General features: G+C 38.5%; 1 long non-coding RNA gene across 2 annotated transcripts; it reads left to right on the top strand.

The window, feature by feature from the left end:
* Positions 1-851: 851 nt before the first annotated feature.
* On the top strand, positions 852-5,122 carry LOC114232395 (uncharacterized). 2 transcript variants are annotated; one of them, XR_008556834.1, is made up of 4 exons: positions 852-945; positions 1,356-1,611; positions 3,843-3,926; positions 4,930-5,122. It is a non-coding gene; the product is annotated as an uncharacterized LOC114232395 (long non-coding RNA). The 2 variants fall into 2 exon arrangements; XR_003618452.2 differs by lacking the exon at positions 3,843-3,926.
* The last annotated feature ends 570 nt before the right edge of the window (positions 5,123-5,692 follow it).

Raw genomic sequence — 5,692 nt, 5'->3', positions numbered from 1 at the left:
CCTTCTATGTCCCATGCTCTGCTTCACAAACTCCCAAACTTGTACAAGGGCAGCAGCAGAAAATAAAAATCTTATAAAGATTGTCTGAGAGTGCAAGCTTATAGAACATGGTGGTGGGTGTGAGAAGGTTCAGGTTTTACCCTTATTCCACCCATAATATTTGAGTCCCTAGCCTGTTCTGATGCTTTTTAGGGCTAGAGATACAGAAACTAGTCAAAGCTCACCTGCTATTGTGAAATTCACATCTAGAGAGACAAATTGATGCATTCTCAATTATTGTACAATATATCAAGTGCTTTGAAAGAGGACCAAGAGAAAAAAGAGTCTGAAAAAGACGTGTGTATAAATCCCAATTCAGGAATCTGTTTATTATCACATCATTTGTGTTGCGGGGAAAAAAATAATAGAAGTTATACAAAATGAAAATAATGATAACAGCTTATGTTCTATAATGAGCAAGTTATTTAAAAATTGAACCATCTCATTTGGCTGGAGTGTGTGTGAGAGAGGACAGCTTTGGTGCCCATCACTGGTTCATTCACCTGTTTCCCCTATTTCCGACACTGGAACAGATGTTGGGATCATGGGAATGCGTCAGTCATGACTCCTACCATCAGAGACCTCACAGGAGGGAGGGAGAGAGAAGAGAGAGAGAGAGAGAGAGAGAGAGAGAGAGAGAGAGAGAGAGAGAGAGAGAGAGAGAGAAGCTAAAACACGTGACATATTATAGATGTCATAATACAATATGATGTGTATGATAACAGAATAATCCATGAAGGGGTGAGCACCTGCTTTTTCTTACACCCACAGAGAAGATCATTTAATGACATTTGACCTGGAAAAATCAGCACCTGTCTAACATGCTGCCTCTCCTCAAGCAGGGGGAATGCAGGACTACCACCAGAACTCATTTTTAGGGAGACTCAATGGGTGGGAAATTTTCAGGTACATATGCTAATGCCTCTGAAAACATTACTTGAGAAGTACTGTTTTCTGATATTTGTAATTTTAAAACTGATCTTCATTTTAGCCATATACATATACATATACATATACATATACATATACATATACATATATATTAAGTAGGAGTTTGCAGTAATTTTGGGTGGGCTTTGGAGGCAGCATCGTTCCTTGCTCCTCTTCAATGAGGATCCCTACTGAGGTTGCCACACTCACAGTCAGTCTACAGCTGAAAGCAAAACAAAACAGTATTTTATGAATAGCTGGGCAAGCCCATGATTCCCTCTGATATCTGGTGAATGCTAGATTCAATAATGTGGGTTAATGATTAAACAAAGTTAGGAGGTCTAAGCAAGGCTTTTTCCTTCCTACTATTTCTCCCCTGAAACCAGACTTGGTGCAGACACTCACCATAGAGGACATCACGGAGAACTGTCACTGAGAGGCCAGGCTTCCTCTGCAGATCTTCTAATCCATAAATGCCAAGTGAGCAGGCCGCCCACCAAAAAGACTTCAACCGAAAAGAGAAAGTAAGGAGTGGCTGAAGAATGCCTGCGAGCTGCCATTAAGGTTCAGTGACACTGCCCACTAGTAGAGCCAGGCCCAAGAGTCAACCCACCGAATAGAGTTTTGTCCAACTGGTTTGTGGTAAGGTGTCTCAGAAGGGTGTGTGCATGTGTACGTGTGCGTGTGGGTACAATAGGTAGAGATAAGGAGAGCCCCAGACTCAAATCACACTATAGTCAAGAATGAAGAAGATAACCATGACAACCAGATTTCTCTAAATGGGTTCTTCTGCCCTCCAGGAGCATAGCCTCTAGATAGGATCAGTCTTTATTAAACAAAACTGATAATTAATAATACAAATTAGCCTTATAGATGAGTTGGAGAGAGCAAGTTCACTTAGCTGGTGTCATTGGGTGGATGATCTTATACTGGAGGCAAGATTTTAATTAAAATTTGAGTGATGAATTCTGTTTCCATAAACAGAGAAAGAATGACATTTTTGACGGGTGAGTTTAAAGCAAAATTAAATGTTCAATTCTTATCTGGTTATTCAATAAATCCTTCAATTTTGGCATTGCAAGGTTGTGACAATGACAAGGTGGCTTGGTAATTTCACATAAAACGTTTCCTCTTTTATAGGAAAAAATGTAGTTTTCATAAAAGCAGCCAAAGAAGAGGACTTTACAAAAGTTCACCCTCCTCCATTTAATGTCTGTATTTTAGAATCCATGGCAATTGTATTAACTGTTGCACAAATATTAATACTTTTCTTTAACCACTTTTACTTCTAAAGGTAAAGCTGGAATTAGAAATGTTAAAATAAAAATTCCCCAAGCATTGAAGGAGTCATACATGGAAGGGGACATGCTTGTCATTTGAAGTTGTAGCACCTTGCCCTATTTCCGGAGAAAACAACTGTTGATGCACTGTGTGCTATCATGCAATAATCCAGAGCATTCCTTCAGCCACACCATATGGGAGGAAGTCTGGTCCATTGTGAAGATTCCAGACATGGCTTTGGGGATTGTCCTAACTTCAGATCAAAGTGTATGGAATTAGGAAACTGGCCTTCATCACTGTTCAGCATTCCACTGTGATGGCCACTGTTAGCCTTTTCATTTTACAGATGACAAGAAACCCAAGATTTCTTGGAAACTCACCCAGTTAGTGTCCGAGCATGTTCTTTAAGTTCTGCCTCTTTTCATCTCCAAGTCCATCTCCAGGTGCACAGGATGGAGCACGTGGCACCTAGAAGCAGAGTAAATCCTGTTTAACTCTTCTTGTCCATCCATGCCTCATAGGCTTCCTCTCCTCCAGGACTGATGCACCCAGATGTTTTATGTCAAGATACTTACATTTTTATGGAACTATGGAAAGAACATTTTCCCAGAATCCAGTTATTAATTAAAGAATCATTAGACCTCTCTCAGCCTCAATTTCTCTATCTTTACACATCAAGAATGATAACATTTACCTGCATAGAATTATGATGACATAAAGGTAATTTTACTATATGGGCTGTTTAAATTCATATTTTAAAATGCATTTGCTTATGAATTAAGCCCTATTTATTGAGTGTCTACTATGGGCTAGGAATGATAGTCAAGGTTGAACAGAGACTTCGTTTTCTCTCTCATGAAACTTGAAGTGAAATAGAAGAGGCACAGGCCATACATTTGAATAGATACAAAAACAAGTATGTTGTGAATGGGATGCATTGAGGAAGATTTACACAAGTGTCCAATCTGATTTTCAGTATCAGGCTAGTCCTTTTTGAAAAAGTGACCTCTAAACTGAGATCAAAGGGTGGTTTGGATTAATCCAAGCAAAGAGAGGGAAAAGACATATTTCAGAGAGATGGGAGCAGCATGCATGGAAGCAAAGTGAGAATGGGCTGTGGGTGTAGCACATATCTCCAAGGATCAAAGAGAATATGGGTTTTATTTTAAAAGCAAAGGGAAGTCACTTAATAATCTCGTTGTAGCATAAATTGTCTCTCCTATCAGACTGTAAACTCCACAAGGCTAGAAACCAAAATGAACACGTTGTTGCCTCTCTTACAGCACCAAATACCATGATTTGTTAACTAAATATTTGCTCGCTGGAATGTCCTAAGTTACAGAGAGAGCAAAAGTACTTCACGAGTACTTTTTCATTATTTTCCCCAAGCTTGAATGGCCCTTGAACTGCATGAAGAATATAATGTTAACTGTGTTCCACCAAACTAGGCATGTTTTAAAATTAGACGCAAAGACCTCACCCAATATATGCATGTGTATATTTGCGTAATGATGAATAACTCCACATATTACATTTCCTTCTTTTTGAAGTGCTTCTGATTTGTTATTTCTTATTCCCTTTGGGTTTTTCAGGATATTACAATGATGCTGGTGAATGTTTCATGTAGCTCTTGGCTGCCGTTTCACATAAGGAAAAACAAATAGAAAGACCTCAGGGTAATTGTCTCTATGTCCTGGACAGGGATCAGTAGCCACTCCACAAACCCGTGCTCCTAGTCTAGCAGACGCTGGACCCAGCACTGGAGGCTTTATTTCATTGCTTAGAATGTGAATGAACAGTAGAGGTGTCCTCTCCATAATGGCCCTGTTACCCTTTGATCCTTCCTTTTTATTTCTGGCTTTTGCACCAGAGAATGAATGATCACTGGACATCTCCTTCCACAAAAAGTCCCACAACAACTTTTAAAAGCTTAAATTCTCATTATGCTTTCTATGTGGTTTCTTAAGATGTTTTTTTGTTTTGTTTGTTTGTTTTTATTGAGCACATCCTTTTGTAAATTCATTATTATAACAATTAAGCATAAAAATGAATTGGATATAAAATTCATTCAACTTTCTCAATCGGGTCTGTTTTTCTCTATGTTGAGTAAAATTGCTGAGGGTTTTTTTTTTTTTAATTTTCATTTAAGATATCACCTCCTTGTGAGAAATTCCTTATTATAAAGATATTTTTAGTGTTTTCATTTGGGGAAGTGAAGTACTTTTGGGGGGCAGTAGAGTGCTACAGAGTAAAATGAACTGTTTATGTTACTAGAAATTCTGTTGAAACCTGGAGCCTTTGTGTTAGAGAAAGCATAGTGGATGATAACTCACTTGATGAATATAAATCGAATGACAACAAGGACATAGCAGTGAACAAAACCCAACCACTTCCTAATGGAGGTCCCCATCTGCACATGGATGCTGGGACTGATGTGAAGGAATTAAGACCACTTGGGCTGTTCACACATGTCAGGTTCTGCAGCTTGCAGTGACTGATAGCAGGAGGGACTATGGGTTTCCTTCCCAGTGATGTTACCACCAGTGATAAGCAGCATAAAAGCAACTCACAGGCCAAATTCCACCATGTCCCAACTTTTATTATCAAGTAGGCACAGAAGTAGTGATACAACCTTTTCTGAGCATTTAGTGAAGTCCCCACTCTGTTTTATTTTTCCAGGCAGTCCAGTGAGCATTCTTCATGAAAGGAAAAAATACAAGAGCGTTCTGATGACAGGATCAGCTAACCTAGGGATCTTCAAACATCTCTGTTCCCGTGGCCTCTAAAAATATTTGGAAAAGCTATGTATCTACTTCCTTACATGTTTAAGTTGAAAATGATAATTGTATTACAAGTTTAACATTTTCATAGAGTAGCTATCCACTATAATGTGCTCCATGGTATATTTATACTAAGCATAATTTTGTTAAATCCTTGGAGTTGAAGATTTTTTCCCATTGCATTCATATAAATGACTATAAGATAATCTAATAGAATGAGCCAATCATCACAGACTTGCTTTCTGACAGAAAAAAAAAAATTTTTATTTATTTATTTATTTATTTATTTTTACTTCAACTAGACATGCCTCTAGGATTTTCATGTCCATTCTGAGTTCTAGCCTAAAGTTGGTTGGTAGGTAGATACATAGGCACTGGATTTTATTATGAATGCATTTGTCATCTATATGCAATAAGGTGCTTATCCTTAGTATATCTTTCCTAACCTTTCTTTGCTTGTTGTCAAAGAACTCTGATTGTCATGCTGTTACTTTATTCAGTGCTGAGAGTCTCACCTCAGACCCCAGTCTAGTCAAGATAGGTGTGTATGACTCACTTTCATAAAATGGGAGATGAGCCCGCCTGCTATGACTCAGTGGTTGAGTATCAACCCATGAACCAAGAGTATCATGGTTCAATTCCTGGTCAGGGCACATGCCCCA

This window comes from Eptesicus fuscus, chromosome 8, assembly GCF_027574615.1.
Source record: "Eptesicus fuscus isolate TK198812 chromosome 8, DD_ASM_mEF_20220401, whole genome shotgun sequence".
Lineage (NCBI taxonomy): Eukaryota > Metazoa > Chordata > Mammalia > Chiroptera > Vespertilionidae > Eptesicus > Eptesicus fuscus.
Note: the sequence above shows the minus strand (reverse complement) of the source record. Positions and strands in the feature narration are given on the sequence as shown.